The sequence below is a fragment of the Acipenser ruthenus genome, chromosome 29, assembly GCF_902713425.1.
Source record: "Acipenser ruthenus chromosome 29, fAciRut3.2 maternal haplotype, whole genome shotgun sequence".
Classification (NCBI taxonomy): Eukaryota; Metazoa; Chordata; class Actinopteri; order Acipenseriformes; family Acipenseridae; genus Acipenser; species Acipenser ruthenus.
The window spans coordinates 19,870,367-19,897,784 of record NC_081217.1 but is presented as its reverse complement, the minus strand read 5'-3'; the positions used below and the strand labels follow the sequence as shown (position 1 = coordinate 19,897,784).

General features: G+C 40.8%; 1 protein-coding gene and 1 long non-coding RNA gene across 3 annotated transcripts in view; both read right to left on the bottom strand.

Annotated features, from left to right (window-relative positions):
* The window catches only part of LOC117430677 (synaptotagmin-2-like), a 79,806-nt gene extending 74,692 nt beyond the window's left edge, over window positions 1-5,114 (bottom strand). The window contains exon 1 of one of the 2 annotated variants that reach the window (XM_059003483.1): window positions 4,713-5,114. The gene's annotated coding sequence lies outside the window, so the exon portion shown is untranslated. The remainder of the gene's footprint in view (window positions 1-4,712) is intronic. The other variant, XM_059003485.1, reaches the window with a different exon arrangement.
* A 17,535-nt stretch (window positions 5,115-22,649) lies between these two features.
* Window positions 22,650-26,701, bottom strand: LOC131702064 (uncharacterized). The gene is made up of 3 exons (XR_009309262.1): window positions 26,655-26,701; window positions 23,295-23,359; window positions 22,650-22,839 (listed from the first exon to the last, which is right to left on the bottom strand). It is a non-coding gene; the product is annotated as an uncharacterized LOC131702064 (long non-coding RNA).
* Between the last annotated feature and the right edge of the window lie 717 nt (window positions 26,702-27,418).

Genomic DNA, 27,418 nt, shown 5'->3' with positions numbered 1-27,418 from the left:
AGTTCACACACAGGCAGCTCAGCCAGGCTGTGTCCCCCGGTGCTAGAACACAACACCAGCCAGGCGCCCTGCTCACAGTATCACTCACATCCACGACATTTAACCTTAACAAATCATTTTCAATGGCATCTCAATTATTCACAGGCACTCAATCATAAAGACTTGTTAAGATGCAGAACATGTATATAAATGCATACTCAACATATGCATATAGGACAATAACGCAGGTAGCGTGCTGTAATGCTGTGATTTCATCTATTGCTCAGATGAAAAAGTTTCTAAAAAATAGTGATGCTTGTACGCATTGTTCTATTGTTAGATCCCTCAAATGCAATAGCATTTCACATTCTGGGATTGTATAAAGTAAATACTGTTAGCGTTAGTTTGAAAGTGGGAAGCCACTTACCCCCACCCTTTTTTGCATAATGGTCGACAGTTCTTTCAGTGAATTTTTAAAAGTGTAATACATCTCCAGTAAATGTAACTAAATATTTTACTCCTAATAATAAATCCTTAAAGCAATGTGTTCCCATTACTTGCAACAGATCAACGAACTCAATAGATCAATGAAATATAATGTAAAAACTCTGCAGATGGCTGGATACGATTATTCCACGTTATTAAAGTGTTTAATGAACCAAGTGTTTTCTATTAAATGCATTAACTATGAAATACAAGCAGACAGTCACACGCACCCCAGCTGAGCCAGGTTCTCTTGATTATGACTGTGTGTCGATGAAATAATGGAAGTACAGGACATTATGACTGCTTCTCCTAAACAAATCACAGCTTTGAAAACAGCATTATTAAAGGGATACTTGACACTATCCACAGTAGATATTCTGGATATTTGAAGAATAAGTAGCTTTAAATATAATTTTAATTGCTTGTTGTCATTCCATTTGTACTATTGTTGATGTTTGATATCCATTTGAGTGGTTCTGGGTTCTGTTTCTCCCATATTGAGTTATTATCTTTTTTTCTCTAAATCTGCCTTTACCTGGCTTTGAGCTGCTTTCAAATGTTGGGACTATAACACAACCAGCAACATATTACAAAGGGTTTCCTTCAGAAAGAACCATCATGCACTTGAAGTAAATTAATAATGCCATGCAGTTATCCTACCACCCACCGCTGTGATGCGCTAGAAGAGTCTAAGAATGGAGGCAGCTTTGTAAAATATTTAGACTTTGAAAAAGACTGACATGTCTCTCCCAACCTGCCTAGACTCCAGAGTGGTTGAGTCCAAAGCGAAGCAGTTCACTGGACTAGCTAATCAGAACCACTACAGGGGTGTTTTGGAAATGGAATTTGCAGGGTCCAAAAATCCCACAGTAAATTGTTAAAATCCAGAGTAAATGTTAAAATTTCAGTTAGAGGATCCATTATTAGTAGTTATTTATATGAATCTTGTTTTATATCATTTCTATTCATAATCTACAACTGCTTATAGCACAATTAATAACATGTTTATAACATGTTTATAACCATGTATAAGGATTCTAAATTAAAGTGTTAACCAGTAAATAAAAAAAGAAAAAAAGAAAACATAAACATCAAAAGAACTGCTCCCACGCAACCCCAGTTCAAGTTATGTTTTTTTTTTTTGTTTGCATCGCAGCAAAAACCTTGACCTATTGGGCAATTGAAGAACAAGGGCAGCTACAATGATATAAACTATTGGCAGAAATTTCAAAATCATTGTGCTGTCATTACCGGTACTGCTAAAGACTCTGCAAGGACTTCTCTAGGGTGGTGCATTGGTATTAAAATGGTGTTCCATTGGTATTTGTCAAACCTTTCGGTAAGGCTAAAGCCATGACATGCTTATTTGATGCCATTCAAATCCCCTGGTCATTTTTTCTCAGAACTACCTGGAATATGCTTATTAGCATACGACCTTTCCCGGTTTGAAAGGACAATTTATTCTTTCAGCTGCACAGCGCCGGAGTATTTTGGTTTTCACATACTTTCCCCAGAGGAACTGAACTCTCAATCAGACCTTTTATTATTTTAAAAAGGCTTTGTTTCTGTGGTGATACTGTGCATACATATCGACAGTGCGGCAGTTAGCAGAGGAGGCAATCAAATCCCCCCCACCCCCCCAAGAGGTATAGACACTTACCAGTGCATCTCCTATATCTTTTTAACAAAATGATGCATTAGACCTTTTTAATATGGACAGTCATTGTCTGTTTTTAATGCAAAGGATTACACTACAAAACCTTAACTAGATTATATTATACAGTAGGACAATGCTGCTTGTAATATATTTTCTGTTTATGTTAGTCATACATTGCTATGCAATAATTCACAGTAAATAAACTGTCCATTTAGACAAGGTGCCTTCTTTTTTATAACTAATTCTAATATTGAGAAAATTAAAATAAATTCATCTCATCCTTCAGAATGTATTTCACAACATTTCACTTTACATTGAAATGAAATCTGGGCACAAATCTACTAACAGACCCTAAACACAATGGCATTTCCATGCTCCTGTGAGCTCAGATCATTTGAAGGTCATAGTCATTTATCCAGTTAGAGTAGCCCTCCAGCCTGGGCAAAAGCATGAATTAATAATGCATTTCATAATCATAATCGTAACTGATCAATATGTGGATATATCGGATTTCTTTATTCAATTTTTTTTCCAGTTCTAGTTTCTAATGGGACTAACATGGAATTGTGATATTCAAAAAGTCATTTAATAGATTTGAATAACACTTCAATCTTTAAACAGATGGAAAAGAATGCATGATATATGCACTTAAATTAAATGTAATTCAATTCAATTCAATTCAATTAAATTGAACCAGGTTCCCCAACACCCAAAAGGAGAGGGAAGTACAGTGAAATGTGCTCAGCACAGATGTTTTGCTTTTGTCTGTTATATTTCTGAATACAAATATCTATTAATACTTTTGATACAAACATGGACATTGCCTGCTTAGCATTTGAATACAGTGCTTGAGATAGAACATTATATTTAAGTACTTTCTGTTAATACCCAGCATCATAATGATACATAAAAAAAAAAAATTAAAAAAATGTGCACTTTAAAATGTCATCAAATTCCTGTGAATTCCAATGTGATAGCTTCCGTTTCTATGGTTTTACACTTGAATTTATTAGGAATCTGTAAAAATAATATGCAATTCCAATGAAACTGGCATTCGTATCCATCTGTGCCCTACAGGAGATAAATCACACCTTAAGTCCAACCCCCTGCACACACAGATGTATTCATATACATGTGGGGGTCTGACTGTGGGAATGTACTGTATACTGCTGGAGACAATACAACATAGGGTTAAGCCCCTTCAACTGGCCATAGCGAGCAATTAATTGCATTTTGGTTTCCTAGATGTTTTACTCTCTTCTGTTACTGCTCATTGGGCTTGAAGGCTCAAAGATTGGAAATGCCGCTCACAACCTGAGTATACCCTCCGTGCCTGTCTTCCATCCCAGCACTATACAGCCCAGTCCAGACTGGGAGAGAGAGAGATCATCTGCAGTGTGGGGACTGGCTACTCTCAGTAATCCAGTTTCCAGATCACCCAGACTGGCAAACAACCCTGAAAACGTTCTACGTTCAATTGAAATTTCCACAAGGGAGGGACATATCAAAAAAAGAAGTATGAATAGAAAATAACACTGTAGTATAATCTAGGATTGTCAGACATTAACCACACTTTCCAAAAGAGAGGTAGACTACAATGTTTATATCGGTATTATATAGTAGTATTGACAGACCCTCTACCACATATAGACATGTGTTGATGACCTCTGAATGATTTGGCTTCTTTACTGCCCTTGGAGTAACAGACACCCATTTCCAGCTCTTACAAACACCACAATAACCCAGATATCTTTATACAATGCTAACATGATATATAAAAGATAGACTTCTAAAACTAATAGCGCTACTTCACTCTACTGCGTTTTGCTTAGTTTGCACAGTATCTGAATGCTCCTGAGAGCTTAGCTCAAACCAATCCCTGTTCCTAAAGGGAGATGCTTTCCTATTCATCTCAGCATTCCATAGCATGCCTCACCATTCTCAACGACCACTAGCATCCCACTTGATGTCAAGGTCACTGCATCAGAGTACAGATAGACCCTCACAAAACCTGCCTGCTCCTTTTTAAAGGGTCCCAGACTGTACCCTGTCAGTATCCCTCAAACCTACAAGGGACATGCATAGTTTTAAATCTATGTTACCTTGTGTCCCAGGCTTTCGTTTTAATCAGGTGGGTCAGATACCAGATTTTTAATCAGTAAAAGTTTTTCAATTACAGGTATTTCTATTTCCATTATTATATCATGCTTCTTCCCTTGAATTATATTACTCATTTATGGTATCTTCCAGGCTGCTGGACTCTACAATTGAATAAAGGGCTATGACCTTCAGATTTTCCCAGTTTCATGTTTTTGTCTATACCCTTTAAGCAAATTTGGATTGGAGCCATGTCTGGCTAATTCTGACCTGCTGAGATATTTTGCCTTGCGTTTATGTAGTGTGCTTCCAATGAACATAAATGCCTCAAAAGTGAACTGCTATTTGAAGTTTCACTATCGCTTCACTTTCACTATCTCCTGTCCCAAACTGCTCCCACATCTACCACATGCCACCCCCCCTCCCCCCTCCAGAATACCAGATAGAAAATAAAAATGTATTTCCTCAAAACAGCCCTACTGTAAATCCTTACCGTGTTCAAAGCCTTCTTCCGAATGGAGAAACTTCTGTGGTCTCTTCAGGATACTTTGAGTCTTGAAGAAAGAAAAAGAATATTGTCTGGATGCTTCAAAATACTTTTTTTGCTGTGCTAAAGAAAAATAATTCTGCCCTACAAGCCAGTCAGTCCTGCAGTTATGATTTCACCCTTAAGATGCTCTCACTCGTACAAGCTTGTTCCCTGAAACTGAGGTGTTAAATTGATTAGATCAGTAAAATAAAAAATATATATACTGCAGTTTTTCTTTCCCACTAGCCCCTCTGCTGTTCTGCTGCTGTATTCCCCAGCTCTGCAAGCTCAAGATCATTGGCTGAGCTCCTGCTCAATAATAAAAGTCCTTGGTTTTAATTGGGAGGGGCTGTTTTTATGGTGCATCCCGCTTCTACACTAGATCTGCCCTCCCCTCTTCTATGTTTTTTTTCTCTCTCTCCGTCTTCTTTTTAAGTGGCCACAATGAGGATTGCTGATCTTTGCAATTTCAGGAGAGAGAGAGAGAGAGAGAGAGAGAGAGAGAGAGAGAGAGAGAGAGAGAGAGAGAGAGAGAGAGAGAGAGAGAGTGTGCAGGGGAAGCAGATCAATGAACTGCTAGAACAAACTGAGACGCAGAGCATGTTATTGTACAGGATTAAAAGAACAAGGGGTCTTTATGGATAATTTGAAATGTGTTGAAATGGAAGGCAGAAGAAGGCTGGTTATTATAATGAGTTTATTTATTATTTTTTTCTTAGATAACAAACCAAGCTTAGCTCTTCCTAATCTAGTTTCTGATGCACTGATGCTGAAGCAGGCTTCTGGCAGGGGAGTTACAGGCTGCTGCAGTGTTTGCAGCTAATGCATTTGATTCATGAATTATGAATCACACCCAGTGGTTGCTCAGTGGGTAGAGCACCAGGCAGCTTTACCAAAGACTTCAGATATCTTCAATGATCAACACAATCTCCAGATTGCATTATGTTTGGAATGAAGTCTCTGTATCAATAGCATGAAATATTAATGACTGAATGGAACCACATTCCTCAAGACGTGTTCCAGAACCTTGAGTAGTCTGTGCCTTGCTGTGTCAAGGCTGTGACCAGGCCTTCAGGATTGAGGAGCTTGTCTGGCTGGAATTAAACTACCAACCCCCTAACCTTCACCGGTACTAATACAATGCATACAAAACAATTAAATAAATAGAAATGATTTACAAATATATATAGTATGAGAGATTGAATTACACCCCGACATGTCTCTCCTTGTTCATTTCAAGAACTGGATGTGAACTCGTACTCTGAAGATATTGACGTGTGATTCTATTTAAATTCAGATAACTCGATTGCAAATCCATCATTCAGGAGCAAGGGATGCTGCAGAATGCATTACTGGAATTAAAAGAGACAAACATGATTCACTGACATATGTTCTGTAAAGATTACATCATACAAAAACTACAACTGTCATTTTGTTCAATTCCGATATCTCTTTTACATCCAGTTATTCTCTGTTCCTTGGCGATGTCCTTTATAATACCATCTTCCATTCTATCAGACATCCCTTCTGAATAAATGTGTGCCGAATGGTGTTGCACCCATTAAACTGGTGCAGTGGTATGGTGTGAGGCTGCTATTGCTTCATGCAACATTTACTTAAAACTTCAAAGTATTAAATAACTAAACATATCTTCTATGCATAATTAAGGGTGAAGGCATTTGAGTTACAGCAAGTGAAAACTGTCCCTAACTGAAAAAAACTATTCTTAATTTGATTTTTAATTTGCTTCATATATTCTGACAAGTCTTTAACTGATATGGAATAATGCTTTACTTGCCTCTGTAAATGTTCATACTGTATTGAGTTACAAAAAAAACAGTGGAGAGCAAATTGAATTAAAAAATGATTCACCGGCAGACTGGCAATGCTTTCCTGTATCATGGTACAGAACCATAGCAATACCAGTTTCCATAACTGAATCAAAAACTCAGTCAAAAATATAAAGTCAAAGCTTTTAAGAAGTGAAAGGTTAATTTGATCAACCTGTACCACACTGGGATAAGAATTATTATTTTCGGTTTCTTTTTTTTTAGAACATATTACAGCAACATTGAATCTCTCTGCATGGCATCAACCACCTACCCATGGTAATCCCATGATTACCCCCTTTAAAATAACTGGTGCAATCTAGGTGCTTTGCCGTTCTCTAAATGTGACTTATTCCGGCAGGGTGTAGATTAATCAAATCAACCCCTTACTGTAAGCCAAATGAACAAATGTTTCAGCTAGTGCCTTCATCAGTGCCTTGTCCTAGTTTCTTTTAAGTTTTTCCTCAATACTGTGATTTGCAAATGGCTCTGCTAAGGTATTATAATTCCAATGGGAGCCGTTTTTGTGTGGTTGTTTTAAGAATAGTAAATATTCTAATACACATGTTTTTCCTTGGCCAGCCATTTGTGTATAGTTTTGCTTGAAACCACTTTTAGACATTAATGATAACTTGGCCTAATGCCTGGAGACTGTCTTGAGCATCTGAAACTAACAGAAGAAAACACGAGCTGTAATTGTTCGGGTTCGCTCTTTGACTGGCACGTCTGTAGCAAGCGTGTTGTGTGTAATGTGATGTTCTTGGAGGTGGGGAAGACTCTTGTGTTGATGGATTGGTCGCACAGGATTTCTTACAGGTTTGATAGATTAGCTTACCTCTCCAGCCACATGCAATGCAATATCACAGTGGCTCAAGTGCATTCTCCCGTGAGAACACTGCAGAGCTGTTGAAATGGATGGCCATACATAGATGGAAATTACTTTCAGACTTGGTGAATGACATTACCTTGTGTTACATCACAATACTGTTTTTTAAAAGAACTATGTTCTCAGCTAAAAGCTCAGCTTGCTGAAAGTTATTGTTAGTCACAACATACTTGGTCAGATTGCTGTTAAAATCATTGTAAGTGGTTCTCATTGCAATGTGTAACACAGGCTCGATCAGCCAGTGTCTTTATATAGAAGTAAGAGCCAGCGCCATCTAGTGATATGTACTGGCAATACACTGCTATGCACAAGATGGCATCTGTGCTTATATTAAGTCATTTTGGATGATATGCTTAGGCAGGAAACTAGATCTAAAGAGCATTTTCTGAAAGCACAGTCAATCATAGTTAAGCCATAATACAACAACACAATGCAATACAAATCACTAAGAATGATAGCAAACATCATAAAAAGATAGGGGGACCGTAAACCAAAAACTAGAAAAATGTAATTTGAAGCTGCTTTCAAATTAATAATAGAACTTAATCAAATCAAAATGTTGTTCGTATTTACTGGTGCACACAATACACCAGCTATGACAGAAGAGATCAATGTTACACAGTATTTTATTGGAATTCATTCTGCGAAACAATCCACTTGTTGGCAATTTTCACGTCGGCACAGATAACTCCAGGAAATGGTGGATGAGCTCTTAACCCTCCAATAATTCATCATGCCTCCTTGCGTCTCTGATGTGACAAACATCAATACCTCACACACGGCTTCTATCCCTGCCCCGCGGACACCGAATCCCCTTGCTGGTCCTGAACAAGATCACCAAAAACACCCAGCACATAAATCCTGCTGTGTTGTGAAAATACACTTCAAGAAATATGCAACATGCTTAGTAAAGCAGTAAATATAGTTAGTCCTAGTCAAATTCCGATACAAGTACCATTTCCGACTGGATAATACATTCATCCTGCCCTGGTAATTCTCACACAAGACATCAATCCCTCTATCCCTGTAAGCAGGAACTGAATAAATAATACCAAATACTTCAGAAATGCAGAGGCAAAATATATAACATGTCTACAAACATGTCCTCTAAGGACTCCATCTGCTTTCTAATGCAATTGAGAAGCTGTATCTTGTTCGATCGATCTTCAGAAAAATCTATATAATAATAGATTAAATATATACATTATAAAGGACTGGTCAGAGGTGTAATTGGTTCACTTTACAAGGTTCTGTAATGTGTTAATTATCCACCAGGTGGCATAGGTGTATATAGACTCCAATTGTTTTACAGTATTATAAACACTACATGCAGGGTAGACAGGCTTAGTAGAGTGCACAGAAACCATTATTATTTTTCACAGTTCAGACCTTGCCCCCCCCCACCCCATTGATCTGAACTAATTTGACTGCCTGAAGATACATCAAAGGTGGTGAAAGGTACAGGATTGATGAGGATGAGAAAGCTTGTGTCCTGACCTGACTGCAGGGTGCATACAAACACCGCAGGCATCTGAACAGCAATGAAACAAGTGCATACAGATGAAAAGACATCACATTGAGGAAAACCTATTCTTTTCTGTGTGCTTGGCCCTGTAATGCATACAATATACCCATCAGGCTATGTTTAACTTGCATGACCCATGTTTTGTGCAGTATGTGTTGATGTGATGCTACGAGGTGAGATGGTTAAGCTTATCAGGAGTGCTTAGACTTCAGTGACTTCGGTGCAGAGTGCAATGCTAATCTTCACCGTTGGTAATCTTTGGAAGAAGGTTTAGTCATTTGATGCTGTGCCTTTATAAGATATGGTTATGTCCAAAAAGGCTGGACAATAAAGTTATAGCTGCCTGAATATTCCATACCCAGTCAACAAATACAACCTTTACAGTATGATATCATTTTCCAAGCACCTAAGCTTTTAACCTATTTTTAGTAGTAGATTAAAAATACTTTTTAGCTGCGCCAAAACCCCATGACTCATAACTAGAAAGCACATCTCCACTGTATGAAATTCTAAAGTGACGTGTTTGAAAAATGATATATTTATTTATTTTTCTTTTTTTTTTAACAATCTATACCTAAAGGAAAGATCACTACAGCACTGAAGCAAATCTAAGATGTTTCTGAGCACCGCTTCTGGTATTTCTTCTTCTGATTTTTTTCTGTTGATAAAGCAGCTGTCTCAAGGGTGTCCTGGTTAAATAATTGAAATGGAATTCAAATCAATGACCTGTTCAAACCAATCTATATTATAACAGATGCCAGACTCACACCCCTGGGTGGTAGAACAATGTTGACCAACAGCTTTGGTCTGTCAGATCCCACTCTCAAAGTCATTGTGGCCTGGACTGATGTGATCAGAGCTGTCTGTGTGAGTGATGAGAGGCCCAGCTCTTGAGAAACGATTCCCTGTGAGTCAGTGAGTCACTGACCTGTAGCAACAGAGGCAAGTGGGGAGGCAATATCACTGCTACAAATGAACGTTCAAATGTTATTGTCATCTACACAAGATCATTGTTTCAAGTAAGGTAGAAGAGGTTCTCTCTCTCTCTCTCTCTCTCTCTCTCTCTCTCTCTCTCTCTCTCTCTCTCTCTCTCTCTCTCTCTCTCTCTCTCTCTCTCTCTCTCTCTCTCTCTCAAATTCAAATTCAAATTCAAATTGGCTTTATTGGCATGACAATAAAAATAATTGTGTTGCCAAAGCACATACATGGCATAACCAACTCAAATATACAGACAAAGAATTTTTCTTAATACTAACAGTATCCCTCCTCCCTCTATATTAATACAGTAAACAGAATCCCTCCCTTCCCCTCTATATCAAACAGTACCCCCTTCCCCCCTCTATATTAAACAGAATCCCCCTCCCTCCCTCTATTAAACAGAATCCCCCCTCCCTCAATTAAACAATACCCCCTCCCTCCCTCCCTCCCTCTTTCTATATTAAACAGAATCCCTCCCTCCCTCCCTCTCTCTTTTCCCTCTCTAGTGTGACGTGTTCACGGTCTGTCCCTCAGGCTATGACAGGTCTCCACGTATTGACCGGCCAGTCTGGCTGTGTGTTTGTCTTCCCCCAGCAGGATTGACAGCTTCTGGGTATCACACATTTTTGGGAATTCTGGGACTAAATCACAGAATTTGGGGAAGAAAATGTCCCTTATGTTTTTATATTTTTCACAGTGTGTCAGGAAGTGAATCTCTGTCTCGACCTCTCCTGTCTCACAGTGACCACAGTGCCTGTTCTCCCTGGCCAGCCAGGTTTGCCTCTGTCGGCCTTTTTCAATGGCCAGGTTGTGGTCACTGAGCCGGTATTTGGTCAGGATCTGCCTCTGCTTTGTGTTTCTGACAGTTACCAGGTATTCTGCCAGGGTGTAATTTCTATTTAGGGTCCGATAGCACTCTAGTTTGTTTTGTGTTTTAGTGTTTGTATCCCAATGGTCCAGATAGGAGTGTTTCAGGTGTTTTATAATTTGGTTGACACTAATTGGAATTGTTTTTGCAGTGCTGTCCTGAAGCTGACTGATGTCAGTGTTGCTCAGCTCAGTGAGCTTCAGGACCAGCTGGCTGAGGGGACTCTTTTCTGGGCTGAGCTCTTGGTATTGCAGGGCTTTATGATGGAGTGAGTTTGGGTCACTAGTTTTTAGATGAATCCAGTATTTTAATGCTCTTTTTTGGATGTTAATAATCAATGGATAAAGGCCTAATTCAGCCCTGCATGCATTGTTTGGTGTTTTTCTTTGTAATCTCATGATGTTTTTACAGAACTCTGCATGCAGGGTTTCTGTGGGGTGTTTGTCCCATTTTGTGTAGTCCTGGTTGGTGATTGGACCCCACACTTCACTGCCATAGAGAGCAATTGGCTGAATTACACTTTCAAAAATTTTGAGCCAAATTTTGACGGGGGGATTTATATTGTAGAGCCTCCTCTTTATGGCATAAAAAGCCCTGCGTGCTTTCTCCTTTAGTGCATTCACTGCCAGGTTAAAGCTCCCTGACGCACTGATGGTCAGACCCAGGTATGTGTAGCTGCTGGTGTGCTCTAGGGTGGTGTTACCTAGAGTGAAGTGGTACTTATTTCCCTGAGATCTGGCTTTCTTCTGGAATATCATGACTCTGGTCTTGTTCATGTTTACTGCCAGGGCCCAGGTCTGACAGTACTGCTCTAGCAGTGCCAGGCTCTGCTGCAGCCCCTGCTCTGTGGGTGACAGCAGGACCAGGTCATCTGCATAGAGCAGAAACTTGACTTCAGTGTCATGTAGAGTGAGGCCAGGGGCTGCAGACTGCTCCAACACTGTGGCCAGCTCATTGATATAGATGTTGAACAGTGTTGGGCTCAGACTGCAGCCCTGTCTCACCCCACGCCCTTGTGTGAAGAATTCTGTTCTTTTGTTGCCAATTTTCACACCACACTTATTTTCTGAGTACATCGATTTTATGATGTCATAGACTTTACCCCCTACACCACTTTGAAGAAGTTTAAGAAATAGTCCTTTATGCCAAATTGAATCAAATGCCTTTTTAAAGTCTATAAAGCAAGCGAATATTTTTCCTTTATTAGTTTGATGGACGTGTTTATTGATTAGGGTGTGTAGGGTGTAAACATGATCAGAAGTGCGGTGTTTTGGTAGAAATCCAATCTGACTCTTACTCAGGACACTGTGTTCGGTAAGGAAGGCCAGTATCCGGGCGTTAATGATACTGCAGAACACCTTCCCCAGATTACTGCTCACACAGATGCCCCGGTAGTTATTGGGGTCGAATTTGTCTCCACTTTTATATATGGGTGTTATAAGCCCTTGGTTCCAGGTCTCAGGGAAATACCCAGCTCTCAGTACAAGATTGAGGAGTTTGAGCAGGGCCTCCTGCAGCTTGGGGCTGCTGTGTTTGAGCATCTCAGCGTTGATGCTGTCAGGTCCACTTGCTTTTTTTGATTTGAGGGCCTTGAGTTTATCACTCAGCTCCTCCACCGTGATTGGGGTGTCGAGGGGGTTCTGATTGTCCTTAATACAGGATTCTAAATTTTTTAGTTTTTCACAAATGGCATTTTGAGTTTTTTGTTCTTTGTTTTGTATTTCTTTGTAAAGGTTTTCAAAATGTTTTTTCCAAATGTTTCCATTTTGGATGGCCAATTCTTCTTTTTTTGTTGAATTTAGGTTGTTCCAGGTTTCCCAAAAATGATTTTGGTTTATTGACTCCTCAATTTCGCTGAGTTGTTTATTAATATGGTCTTGTTTTTTATTTCTTAGAGTGTGTTTGTATTGATTCAGTGCCTCACAGTATCTGAGGCGTAAATCTGGGCTGTCTGGATCTTTATGTTTTTGATTGGATAGCTGTCTTAGTTTTTCCCTTCTAGTTTTACATTCTTCATCAAACCACTTTTCTTTGAATTTATTCTTTTGGTTGTTTTTCCGATTTACTATTTTTAATTTAGATTTTTCTGCTGCTTTTCTAAATATGTTATTCAAATCTTTTACAGCCAGAGTTACTCCTGTTTTTGTGTGTTGATACTGTGTGTTTTGAAATGTGTGTATTAGGGTTTCTATTTCATTGGTGCCAATTGCTTCTTTGTATATTTCTGTGCTGTTTGGAGCCCATCTGTAGGAATGGTTTAGATTGTACAGCTTACAGGGCTGTGTCTGTGTGTTGTTGATCTGCTCTGTTCTTTTTATGAACACAGTGATTTGACTGTGATCTGACAGGGGGGTTTGTGGTCTGACAGTGAATGCATTAATAGAGGAGGGGTCCAGGTCAGTGATGGCATAGTCCACCACACTGTTACCAAGAGCTGAGCTGTATGTAAACCTACCTAAAGAGTCCCCTCTGATCCTGCCATTCATGATATAGAGGCCTAGGCCTTGACAGAGATTCAATAATTGTCTCCCATTTTTATTTACCACACTGTCATGGCTATTCCTGTTTGTGGTCATGTGCGTGTGGTATAGAGGGGATTGTCCGAATATGTGGCTGTTCCCCTGTGTGTTCATGAAGTCAGGCAGAGTGCCTGTTCTGGCATTAAAGTCACCGCAGAGCAGCACACTTCCCTGGGCCTGGAAGTGGCAGATCTCTGTCTGGAGATCATGGAAGGTGTCTTCCTTGTAATAAGGGGAGTCCGATGGGGGGATGTAGGCTGCACACAGGTAGATATCTGTTTGGCAGGTGACAATGCTATTACTCATTTTTAGCCACAGGTGGGTCTCTCCTGTTCTTATTGGTCTAATAGAGTCGGTGAGCTCCTCTCTGTACCACACAATGATCCCCCCTGAGTCTCTGCCACGTTTTACGTGTGAGTGTTTCAGGGAGGGCACTATAATCTCCCTGTAGCCTGAGGGACAGTGAGTGGACACATCAGCACGGCACCACGTCTCGTGGAGAATAATTATATCTATGTTATTTATATTTCTGATGAATTCAGGGTCTGTGCTCTTCAGCCCAAACACTGACGAACACAAACCCTGAATATTCCAGGAGCTAATTGTAAGCGATCTCATATTTATAATTTAAGCTATTTATAATTATTATCTAGAATAAAATATAATGTCAGAAACATTGAACATAAATCAGTAACATGTTTTACACTATTAAGTATTTTCTTATTATTTGTATTATTTTCTTATTCTAATTATTATTAGTTGTACATTTCTTTTCTAATACATTTAGAGTGGGGTGTACTTAGCTCATGATTTTGAAAATTAAGTTCAGGAGCTGCCGTATCTCCCCCATCTCAGAGCTGGCTAGGGTCCTTGGTTTGGAAGCAGCTGCTGCATAGCTGTGTTGCTGCTGCTCTGTCTGACTGCTGTGCTGGAGCTGCTGCTGTTCCTGGATCCCTCTGGGCTGGGCTCTGTTGGGCTGGATCCCTCTGGGCTGGGCTCTGCTGGGCTGGGTCCCTCTGGGCTGGGCTCTGCTGGGCTGGGTCCCTCTGGGCTGGGCTCTGCTGGGCTGGGCTCTTCTGGTCTGTTGTAGTGTGTGCTGCCGGTGTCCAGGCTGCAGAGGCTGGTGTTCTTGGGGGGGTCTCCTCGTAAGCACAGGGCTGCGCTGTCCTTGGTGGTGGTCCGGTGTGCTCCTGTTTCGGGGGTGGCTGGCGGGGTCTCGGCCCATGGCAGTGTCCTTTAGGTTTTTGGCGAAGATCCTAACGCCTTCCTGGTCGAGGTGTACATGGTCGTACAGGTGCAGCGTGCTCAGGGTGGGGTGGTGTGCCAAGTGGACATTAGGCAGAAGGGCACAGCCTCTGGAGATGTCACTGTTGATCCTCTGAATAGTGTGCTGGGGGACGTCCTCTCTGGGCAGCAGGGTGGAGATCACTATCTTCGCACCAGGGAACTCCTTTGTGGCCTTCTCCGCTACTCTCCTTACCGACTCGGCCACATCTTCCCCCTGAGAGCCCAGGTCGTTGGTGCCAGTGTGGATGATAATGTGCTCGGGGTCTCTCAGGGTCGACTGGCACAGCAGCTGGAGCGCCCTTTCTGTAGTTGGGCACCAGAATTTTGCTACCCGGCTGCTGGGGAAGAGTCTTCGCTGGTTCAAGTACTTCCCGTTGGAGTCGATAAGAATGGCTACCTTGGAGCTGTATATTTTATTAGCCTGTCTACTCGAGGGAGTCTGTGTCTCTGGGGCAGTGTGTGTGATGTGGGAGGGAGGGGCAGTGTGTGTGGTGGGGGAGTGGGGGGTAGTGTGTGTGGTGGGGGGGAGTGTCTCACTGTCGGGGTGTGCTGGGGGAGTGGGGTGTGTGTTTGGATCAGTGTGTGTGTGGGATGATGTGGTGTGTGTATCGGTGTCGGTGTCAGTCAGACAGGCCCTGCTTGCTGGAGCTCCTGTGTTCTTGGGCTGGCTGTGGTGTTGCTGTTCTGGGTGGGGGGGAGGAGGTGTGACTCTGAGTAGCTGCTCTCTCAGGCTCTGTATGCTCCTCTCTTTGCGCTGCAGCTCCTCTCTCAGCTTGGCCAGCTCGTTTCTCAGGGCCTCGTTGTCCTGCCGCAACTCTCCCATCTCAGCTCCCAGCTCCCTGATGGAAGCCCTGGCCTCGTTCCTCACCTGCCTCACCTCGTCTCTTATCTGCTGCACGAGGTCGTTCTCTGTCAGCGTGGTCAGGGTGAGCTCCTTGAATTCTGCAAACTCCACCTCCAGCAGTGAGAGGCATTCCTTCAAGTGCTGCACTGTGCTGGGCAGTCTGGGGGTGAGCGGGGGGGTGCGGGGGGCTGCAGTGGGGGAGCTGCAGGGGGCTGTGTCTGCAGTGTGGGGGCTGCAGGGGGCTGTGTCTGCGGTGTGGGGAGCTGGCTGCTGTTCTGGGTCTAGTACCTCTGGATTTTTTTTCTCCTTCTCAGCCAGTTCTTTTAGAGCCTGGAAATCTTTCTCGAATAGTTCTAGGCTGGCCTCAGTTCCCTGAATCATAATAGTGCCATTATAAAACACATTGATGCTGAGCCTTGTGCTGTCAGGGTCAGTTTCATCTCCTATACGCAGTTGCCTTCCTTTGCAAATCCCTCCCAGCTTGATATTACTATGTGCTGTGCAGAGAGCTGTGTGCCAGGCAGTGGGGTGCTGTGTATAGAACAGCAGGTTGGTTTTGGTCCTCTTGCCCCCAGCCAGGCTGCAGTCTGTTATCAGTGTCTCTGGGGACTCCTTCATTAGCTTGTTCTTATACAGCTTCTTTGCCTTTGCACTGGTGACCTCATCAGGGTATCGGATTACACTGCTAGTCTGGCCCCTCCCACTCTGCAGGTCTAAATTGATACATTTATCCATTCCGACCAACTGCCAAAAACCAACCGGTTTCAGCTGCTTTCAGTGACTGAGAGTTTTTAGCTATTAGGTTTTAGTTAATTTGTTATATTAAAAAGGCTTACCTTTTATTTTCCTCTTCAGTTCTTTTCTTTTTCTTTCTTTCTGTTTATTTCAATTTGTCTGTTTCTTTCTATTTCTTTCTGTTTCTTTCTCTTTCTTTCTGTTTATTTCTCTTTCTTTCTGTTTCTTTCTGTTTCTTTCTTTCTTTCTCTTTCTTTCTTGTTTAATTTTCCTGGAGGTCTTATTTCTTTTCTTTTCCTCTTCAGTTCAGTTCTTTTCTTTTGCTTTCTTTCTATTTCTTTCTTTCTCTTTCTTTCTTTCTTTCTTTCTTTCTTTCTTTCTTTCTTGTTTAATTGTTTAATTTTTCCTGGATGTCTTATTTCTGTAGTAAAAGTTTTCCATTTGTTTTTTATTTGTTCTTACTGATTTATATTCTTAATTCTCACAATTAAATTTACTCTAGATTAACATTTTTTTAGTTTAAATTAAGAGCTCATCTTGCTGCTGCTGCCTCTCTCTCTCTCTCTCTCTCTCTCTCTCTCTCTCTCTCTCTCTCTCTCTCTCTCTCTCTCTCCTTCTCAGTCACAACTTGTATGCCAGCTACAGGTTGTTTTTACCATAATAGTAATCCATTGTAGTACTGGGGCACCATATCAGTGTAAGTCAGTATTTTACTTCCCAGTCTTTATTTCAAGCTGGTTCTAAATTAGTTCTGGCAAAAATGTATCTTGAAGGATAGAATTATCCACGAGTGGTCTGCACCATCGGCAGCAATATCAATTCAACAGATCAAATAGTGTATAATGGTTGTGAACCACTGCTGTAGACCATGGGTAGGTGACTCTTACAATCCATTCCAGACTGTGTTCCAACCAGTCCCCCAATTATGTGATTGATCTTCAGCAGAGCCAATTCAATAATTAAGATGATTTGAAATAGACTGGATGAAACATGGTTGTCTACTTTCTATATGTTGTAATAATGACTGGGGTTTTCTGAGTTAATGCATTTATCTACAATAGTGTCGCAAATAGCTTTTCAAGAATGGCTCATTAGCTTCAATACAGGCTATGTTCAAGCTGGGTTTTGCTATTTATCCAGCAATTCTTTTCCTCGGATATCTCAGCTGAGGTGCAGCTTCACAAAGTTAGACAGTCAGTGACGCAGTGGGTTTTAAAACCATGACTCTCAATGGACCAGGTTCAAGGTTAGTTGTCCGTTGTTCCAGATCACACAGTGACTCTGTGGCTGGGATATGAACTGATGATATTCTGACTAATTTGCTTTCACAATTGTAACTCTCTGCCTCCCAGCCGTAACTTACAATATTCAAATGAGAGGGATTCCAATCTGTTAAGCTGGACACAAGCCAGAAACACAAACCCTTCACAGACTGCGAGTGCTTTCTTTTCTCTGTTACGACCACTTGTACCTGGTCAGGGTGTCACCACCACCCCATGTGTTCTGATCTCTAACATCTTTGATGTAGCGAAGAGAGGCTTTGCATCAGAGCAGCTTCTGCCTCAATTAATTATTCTGTTATTAAAACAACAAGACCCAGCATTTAGTGAGTAAGTAATTAGCTAGCAATGGAATAGGAAGGCTCTTTTCACTCATTGATTAGTCAGGGCTTGTGGTCTGTATCCACTGCACAGTCGAGGCATTGGAGCCGCTGCCAGCTTTAACATTAGGGTTATTGCACATCTGGGCAGAAAGCCAAGGACACTGGCACACCAAGATCCCAGATTCCGTCATGCAGCCCCCGCAGAAATATTCTTGATGCAGCAGCAAGCTGCTCGTGGCTCGTGCATTAACTGTGATGAAAGGAAACGGTTCTGCTTCCCGCTTTGATTAAGAGCCCATTGATGGTGCCAGAAGACAGAACTGGAGACTGCAGGTCCCTGTTTATCCAGTAAGAAGCAAAGGAGTCACTTCACCCATGATGCTACGTTTTTTTTTATTACAATCCTGCAGCAAAATACATTTGATGTTGTTTACCGGGACAGGGTATATCTTACAGTATATGGTCCTATTTCCACTTAATGAAACAGTTTTAGTGCGGCTTCCTGTGAAACGTACAGTAACCAGTAAAACAAAACCTTGTCATGTTATCATGTTAGTAAGGGGGAAGTTAACATTCTGTTACAAGCACATGTCCCTGCCTAACTATTACATTTTAAAAAGGGTGTATAATTCATGGTTTGCAGTATTATCAGCCAGGGTAAGCATGTGTACAAGCAGTGGCATAACTATGGTTTAAAAAGTTGGGGGGACAGTTTCTGTAGCTGGGGCCTGCATGAATATTATTCAATCTGAAATAATAGAATTTGTTACAAACAAGTATAACAAAATATTGCATCCCTTGTATGTCTAATTAAAAGACCCAAAGACATTACTGTGGCAATCATTCAAAACAATAAATTGTTGGCACAATGTTGTCATGAGTGATGAGTGTGGCAAATAGTTATTCAGTCGCTTGTGAGTCTGGATCCAGGATCAGATCCCTTTAGTACAGCTGGGCCCTGAGGCAGCGGTGAGCGCTAGAGCGAGTGTGGCATAATGCAGATTTAATGAGGGGGATGAGAATTGCCCTTGAAATATATTTCCAAAAACACTGAGGTTTCCCCACAATTGAAATACTTCAGATAAATAGAGTTTTGCTTTTAAAATGATTCTAGTACTGTATTGGTATAAGAAAAGAGTGGTTTTAAAAAGTATTTCACCTTCCATCCACTTTAAATATGCAGGTGTAGCTTGAAACTCAAACCACGGTGTATCAACGATAATGTAAATAACACCAAGCTCCAGACAATGAGTTTCAAACTTTAAACATGTCCTGTTTACAGGTAAGTACTAAACTGTAATATGATGAATATGATAATATTTGTTATGGTAATTGATTATTTATTAGTTTAAAGATGTTTAGTAAAATGTGATCAAGAGATTTTTGGAACATTGATAAATAAAGATGCGAGTGTCTGTGTGATGTATTTAAACACTCAAAATAATTTAGAATCAGTAATATATTGTGATTAATTTGGTATAATAATTGCGTAAAAAGTTCTCTGAAAAGTATGTCTATATACAGTATATTTGTCTATATTCATTTTGCTGTTTTAAGTTTACTGTTTCAACTTAAAATGAAAAGTTAAACTGTAAGTAGACAGAAACCTCAGTTTGATAACATTAGTAAATAACACAAGCTATGGTGAATTTCAAACTTAAACCATTTTCCTGTGTTTTGGATACAGCAATGTTGTGCATCCTCTTCTATCTTTGTCCATCTGTTTGCCATTTTTCCCAACATTACTGTGATCTGAGGCTGTATACAAATGTGTCAGCCAGGGTCTTTAAATTGCACGCCACATATGTTCACTTCTCATTGGTCAGTTTCCCTAGTTAAGGTGTGTGCAGCTCCGGGATCAGATCAACATTACGAATCAGTGGAACCTGATCCAGATCCTCGTAGTAAAACACCATCTCATGATCCGGCTCCAGTGATCCCGGATCCCATCCCATTTTTCTTCCCATTGACTTCTATACTGGTGATTATACTAATAAATGATCATGAAATAAAAGTTTTAGTACTCCTGCAATGTGAGGGGGGCTTGTCCCCCGTGTCCCCCGTGTAAATGACGCCTAGGTATACAAGGTTGAAGCAGATTTTTGTAGGCAGTAATTAGCTAGAACTGGAACTTTTTCTAGTTTATATGCTTTACGCTATGCTAATTCATATTGTTCCAAAGTCAGGCCTGTCCAGGATTGCTCAAAGTCAGGCCTGCCCAGGATTACACAGCTGCTCTGGAATTAGCTGTGGGTGTGATACACACTTCCTTATAGAGCCACCTGTCCAGTCTGTCAGGACTCATTCTGAAGATGGCACCAGGTGCTTCATGGGGCAATGGGCCAAAATGTAAGAAATTACCAGCGTATGGCTATGAAGCTTGTAATCAATAATTTACAGTATTATAATTGTGCCGTTTTGCTTCTGCCCTTAAAACTGAGCTGCCAGTGTGCATATTGCAGCAGGTCAGCATCAGTGACAGGCCCTCCTAACTCAAATAAGTTTCTGTATAAATGATTTATATAGCGATTTAAGTAAGACACATCCGTAGTGTGGGTACAAAAAAAAGTCATTATATTGTCTTGGCCTACCCACAACACAGCCACTCTAATGCTGTCAACCTGTACAGCTCCCTGAAAGAACTCCAAGTCCTAGACACAGGCTTTGTTGTGGAAGAGCACAGCCAGGGTGAAATAATGATCAGTCGACAGTTCCCCTCCCTGTTGTTTCTGTTCCCAGAGCTGGCAAGGAATCTACCAGGAGAAATAAGCATGGAGAGAGTTCTGTCTCCTCACACAGGGACACCTAACTGAGTTTTTATTGACAGGGAATGTCATTTTAGTCAACTCGTTTCACTGCTATCAAATAGACAACAAAACAATTCAGTAAAACTGGACACTAATAAACTAAATCGTAACCCGATTACCGCTACTCATTTTTTTAAGGTTGCGTTTTTGGTCTCAAAGGGCTTACAGGACAATTAGGCCGCAATTGGCCTGTAATAAAGCCCCAGATTGGAGTTATAATGCAGCCAGTGTGTGAGCGCTGAGACCAGGGTCAAATGATGAGAAGAGGGCTGCTTGTTAGTTATTTATTCACCCCAAAAATGTTCTCCCAAATGTACCTGATTTGAACATCACGTCACCACTAACCCACATGCGGATCTGCCCTTCCTCCTTAACCCACAGGCCAGTTCAACTCTCCATTCTTCTTGTTAACAGCAATATGTTGAACCAAATAAAAGCCTTTAATACCAGCCGGTGAAGGATGGAAGACTTATCAAGACTCACTGAAGCCAACTGAGGCATAAAACAATACAGTAATGGGAAGGCATAAACCAGTTTGAGCTATATTGCATATTGCACTTGCCCAATAACAACATATGGTACACACATTTCTTTTTAAGGTGCACAGCTGTCTTGCAATTCTAATAAATCAAATGGGAATGAATGGGAGGTGGGGGAGGAAAGTCACATACTCTTAAATTACATTGAGAGATGTATGGGTGTGTTTATTGATTTCCCGGTTACAGGTTATAGGTATGTTACTGACTGTCATGTAATTCACTCGTGGCTGACCACCCTTTGCACTCAACCTTTCACCTCTGGAACCTGGTTTGAACCCAGTGTCAATATGCTGCCTTTCTATTTGATAGCTGGTTTGGTAGCCATTCTGTGTTTTGGTGCTCCCCTGTGTTCTGAACATATAGAATATTCTGGCTGCCAAGTAACCAATGGGGTTGCGGGAAATAGGAGAGAGGGAGAGTCAGTACTGTAAGTTATATGGAAAAAAAATATGCTGGACCAAGGGGAATGGGGTGTCATGTAATGCATTTCTTAAAGGAAAAGTGCTTCAGAAGCAGAATAATAACTTACAGCCTCCTAAAGTGAATTGAACTTGAACCTTATTCCTCGTCCAGACACACTTGTTGTTCTAAGTGAACTGGAGTGGCACCCTAATGGAAACATGCATCCCCAGCAGCACATTCTCATCGCTCTCTCCTCATCACTGCCAGCACTGGAGCGCAGGGGTTCCTTCGAAACCATTTCCCAGAGGAAGTCAAAGCAAGTTATGTCATTTCCACTGGGGACCTGCTTATATGCAGTTTTTGCAAAGCAGGTGTTAGACAATATGATGTCCAAGTTTAAAATAAGCTGGTCAGGAATTCTTATCAATATGCACACACCATACACACAGATTGATAAATATTGGGTATGAAAACAATCAGCATTCATGTAGGGATTGGTCTGATAATCCCAGTGTATAGTACATCAATATAGCTCTTAGCTGCTATCCAGGCCATCAGCAATTGGTTTCAGTCAGGATGATTGGTACACAGTGCAGCAATGAGCATGGTCAACCAAGCTGAATAAGCCTGCACTGCCGCCTGCTGTTGAATTGTTGGTAAGGCACTTTGCAATTTGTGTCACGAGTGTTCTGGGTGTATTCTTATGATAAGCATCTGGTAAAAAATAACATAGTATTGGATTGTTTAAATTGTTTTCACATCAGATGTTTTAATTTAATAATACCACAACCAGTCATTCATTCTATTATGTTTATTAAAACATACAAAGTATTAAGAATGCTTATATTTCCATATTGTTTTGCTTTATTGTTTAATAGAAATAAAAAAATAAAATTAAAAGCTATTTCTATTAAAAGTTGTATACAAAAGTAATTAAAACGCTATATCTATATCTATATCTATCTATCTATCTATCTCTCTCTCTCTCTCTCTCTCTCTCTCTCTCTCTCTATATATATATATATATATATATATATGATAAGTATTTTATATTACATTTTAAAAAGTTTTTAAAAGTTTTTAAAAATGTTTCATTAAATCCCGGTATTTGCAGATCTAGCATTTCTGTTGTAAATGGCACAAGTAAACTGGGTCTGTGTTCTTGAGATAGTCCTGTACATTGTGGCTGGATGATGTGAGCTCGCTCACCAATGCTGTTAAATATGCTCTGATTAAATCATGCAATTGATTTAAACTGTATTCATTGCCCTGTGGAAGCAAAATAATAAGAGCAATAAGAAGATACAGTGGTTGCATGTGAAAATCTGGGACTTCTCAAGATGGCTGCCAACAAACCCACAGAATTTGAATGCAAGACCTTCTCAAGATGGCTGCCTACAAAGTTGCATTGAATGGAAACATTACATATGGGAATTGCAACGATACAGAAGGTGCTATTGTAACTAAACAAATTGTTGTATCTCTTTTTACAAATGCATCCTTTTAAATATAGCATAAGAAACTCAGTCAAAATCCCCTTATTTGTTTTGCTGTTGACCTTTGCTAGACTTCATTTTCTCTTGTACTCAGATTTGTATCCTGTTGCTGTGCTGTAAGTTGCATGTAAGGTATAGTTTTTCTCTCCTCCTTCACTTTCTGTCTTAGATGCACTGTAAAATGACTCTACCTGACCCTGTGTAGCTTCAATATACAGTATTTCTTACCTTGAGGTTTCTTCTTTATTTGAACGTAGAATAAAATTCATCACTGTTAGCTTCTGTTGGGTCACCTGGAAATACAGGATCCAGATCAAATGAAGAATATACAAGGAGGACTAGGAGGAATTGGAGGTGTTACGGATCTGTCCAAATCATATCCTGTGTAGATACCACATGCACAGAAACAACATCAACACTATGTTTAATAGCAGCTCCCAAGTAAAGCCTTTATTTATTATTATTATTTATTTCTTAGCAGACGCCCTTACCCAGGGCGACTTACAATTGTTACAAGACATCACATTATTTTTACATACAATTACCCATTTATACAGTTGGATTTTTAATGGAGCAATCTAGGTAAAGTACCTTGCTCAAGGGTACAGCAGCAGTGTCCCTGACCTGGGATTGAACCCACGACCCTCTGGTCAAGAATCCAGAGCCCTAACCACTACTCCACACTGCTGCCCCAGTGTGATTCATGATTACCTGGAAATACAGAACAATGTTAAACATGAACACCGGACAAAGGTAGAGAAGAAAAGGAGAAAAATCAAGCTTACAGTAGTAGAGAAACTGCCCAGTCATGCTTACACTAGATATCTGTGCTAGGGTCGATGCTTTGATAAAGCGCATCGCTGTCATTGCACTGGATATCTGTGTTAGGGTCGATGCTTTGATAAAGCGCATCACTGTCATTACACTGGATATCTGTGTGAGGGTCGATGCATTGATAAAGTGCATCGCTGTCATTACACTGGATATCTGTGCTAGGGTTGATGCATTGATAAAGTGCATCGCTGTCATTACACTGGATATCTGTGCTAGGGTCGATGCATTGATAAAGTGCATCGCTGTCATTACACTGAATATCTGTGCTAGGGTCGATGCATTGATAAAGTGCATCACTGTCATTACACTGGATATCTGTGCTAGGGTCGATGCGTTGATAAAGTGCATCACTGTCATTACACTGGATATCTGTGCTAGGGTCGATGTGTTGATAAAGTGCATCACTGTCATTACACTGGATATCTGTGCTAGGGTCGATGTGTTGATAAAGTGCATCACTGTCATTACACTGGATATCTGTGCTAGGGTCGATGTGTTGATAAAGTGCATCACTGTCATTACACTGGATATCTGTGTTAGGGTCGATGCGTTGATAAAGTGCATCACTGTCATTACACTGGATATCTGTGCTAGGGTCGATGTGTTGATAAAGTGCATCACTGTCATCTGCAGTGGGTATCTGTGCTAGGGTCGATGCATTGATAAAGTGCATCACTGTCATTACACTGGATATCTGTGTTAGGGTCGATGCGTTGATAAAGTGCATCACTGTCATTACACTGGATATCTGTGCTAGGGTCGATGCGTTGATAAAGTGCATCACTGTCATCTGCAGTGGGTATCTGTGCTAGGGTCGATGCATTGATAAAGTGCATCACTGTCATTACACTGGATATCTGTGTGAGGGTCGATGCATTGATAAAGTGCATCATTGTCATTACACTGGGTATCTGTGCTAGGGTCGATGCATTGATAAAGTGCATCACTGTCATTACACTGGATATCTGTGCTAGGGTCGATGCGTTGATAAAGTGCATCACTGTCATTACACTGGATATCTGTGCTAGGGTCGAAGCATTGATAAAGTGCATCGCTGTCATTACACTGGATATCTGTGCTAGGGTCGATGCGTTGATAAAGTGCATCATTGTCATTACACTGGATATCTGTGCTAGGGTCGATGCATTGATAAAGTGCATCGCTGTCATTACACTGGATATCTGTGCTAGGGTTGATGCATTGATAAAGTGCATCGCTGTCATTACACTGGATATCTGTGCTAGGGTCGATGCATTGATAAAGTGCATCGCTGTCATTACACTGAATATCTGTGCTAGGGTCGATGCATTGATAAAGTGCATCACTGTCATTACACTGGATATCTGTGCTAGGGTCGATGCGTTGATAAAGTGCATCACTGTCATTACACTGGATATCTGTGCTAGGGTCGATGTGTTGATAAAGTGCATCACTGTCATTACACTGGATATCTGTGCTAGGATCGATGTGTTGATAAAGTGCATCACTGTCATTACACTGGATATCTGTGTTAGGGTCGATGCGTTGATAAAGTGCATCACTGTCATTACACTGGATATCTGTGCTAGGGTCGATGCGTTGATAAAGTGCATCACTGTCATTACACTGGATATCTGTGTGAGGGTCGATGCGTTGATAAAGTGCATCATTGTCATTACACTGGGTATCTGTGCTAGGGTCGATGCATTGATAAAGTGCATCACTGTCATTACACTGGATATCTGTGCTAGGGTCGATGCGTTGATAAAGTGCATCACTGTCATTACACTGGATATCTGTGCTAGGGTCGAAGCATTGATAAAGTGCATCGCTGTCATTACACTGGATATCTGTGCTAGGGTCGATGCGTTGATAAAGTGCATCATTGTCATTACACTGGATATCTGTGCTAGGGTCGATGCATTGATAAAGTGCATCACTGTCATTACACTGGATATCTGTGTGAGGGTCGATGCGTTGATAAAGTGCTTCACTGTCATTACACTGGATATCTGTGCTAGGGTCGATGCGTTGATAAAGTGCATCACTGTCATTACACTGGATATCTGTGCTAGGGTCGATGCGTTGATAAAGTGCATCACTGTCATCTGCAGTGGGTATCTGTGCTAGGGTCGATGCATTGATAAAGTGCATCACTGTCATTACACTGGATATCTGTGTGAGGGTCGATGCGTTGATAAAGTGCATCATTGTCATTACACTGGGTATCTGTGTGAGGGTCGATGCGTTGATAAAGTGCATCATTGTCATTACACTGGATATCTGTGCTAGGGTCGATGCGTTGATAAAGTGCATCACTGTCATTACACTGGGTATCTGTGCTAGATGCACTGATAAAGTGCATCACTGTCATTACACTGGATATCTGTGCTAGGGTCGATGCGTTGATAAAGTGCATCACTGTCATTACACTGGATATCTGTGCTAGGGTTGATGCGTTGATAAAGTGCATCACTGTCATCTGCAGTGGGTTTGCCTGGGGGGTTAAACACAAATAAGCTTGCATGAGGAGAAAGGTTGTGAAAAAAGACAAGGGAAGAGAGAGTCCTTCAGTCCTTCAGTGCTGTGGGGCACATTGAAATACAATACAGCATACATGCATACTCTGTGTGACTGAGAGCTAGCGGTACTATGTAACTATGTATGTAAAAATAATGTGATATCTTGTAACAATTGTAAGTCATCCTGGATAAGGGTATCTGCTAAGAAATAAATAATAAAAAATAATAATACTAGAGAAACACTTCTACTTACATTGTGTTTCCATTGCTAAGCTGATGGTGTCATAAACAGCATCTTCTGGAACAGGATTGGCTGGAGAAGAAAATACAGGTAGAGTAACTATTGGGAGAGAGACGGAGGGAAGGAAGGGAGACAGAGAAATTCCAATCATCCTTACTAGTCCAGCAGCTAAAACAACAGCAACAATAATAATAATAATAATAATAATAATAATAATAATAATAATAATAATAATAATAGTAATAAGTATGATAGTCAACCCCTTTATCTCTATGGTATATTACATGTTTAAACATATGTATCAGATTCTATTTCAAAGGGCTTGATCATAAACATCAATACGGTATTGTAAAAGCTACTAGAGTCACAGAAACAGACACTGGCTGTCAAGTTCTTCTATTCAAATTGAGGGCAAATAATACAATGTTTAGCTAAAGATTCATTACCTGATTTTCTGTCTTTCAGGTTGACCATTGAGTAAGACATCTGCTTGTGGTTATCTGGGCGGGGGGGCAGAGACAAGAATCGTCATACAGGGTGACTGGATTCATATTAGGGGGTTTCCAAAGGGTAAAGACACAACAAGGCAGATCAAAGTGCAGAAAGAGGAATGGAAAGACTTGTGAAGGTGGGAAGAGGGAGGGTGTCAAGGTAAAAGGGATAATGGTTGGTTCCCGTAAGAAGAAAGGAGCACTATAGACTCAACTGTGATGTCCCTCATCCAGCAGAGACTTACTCCCTATTAATTAACATCCCATCCCAGACCAGGAGAAGAC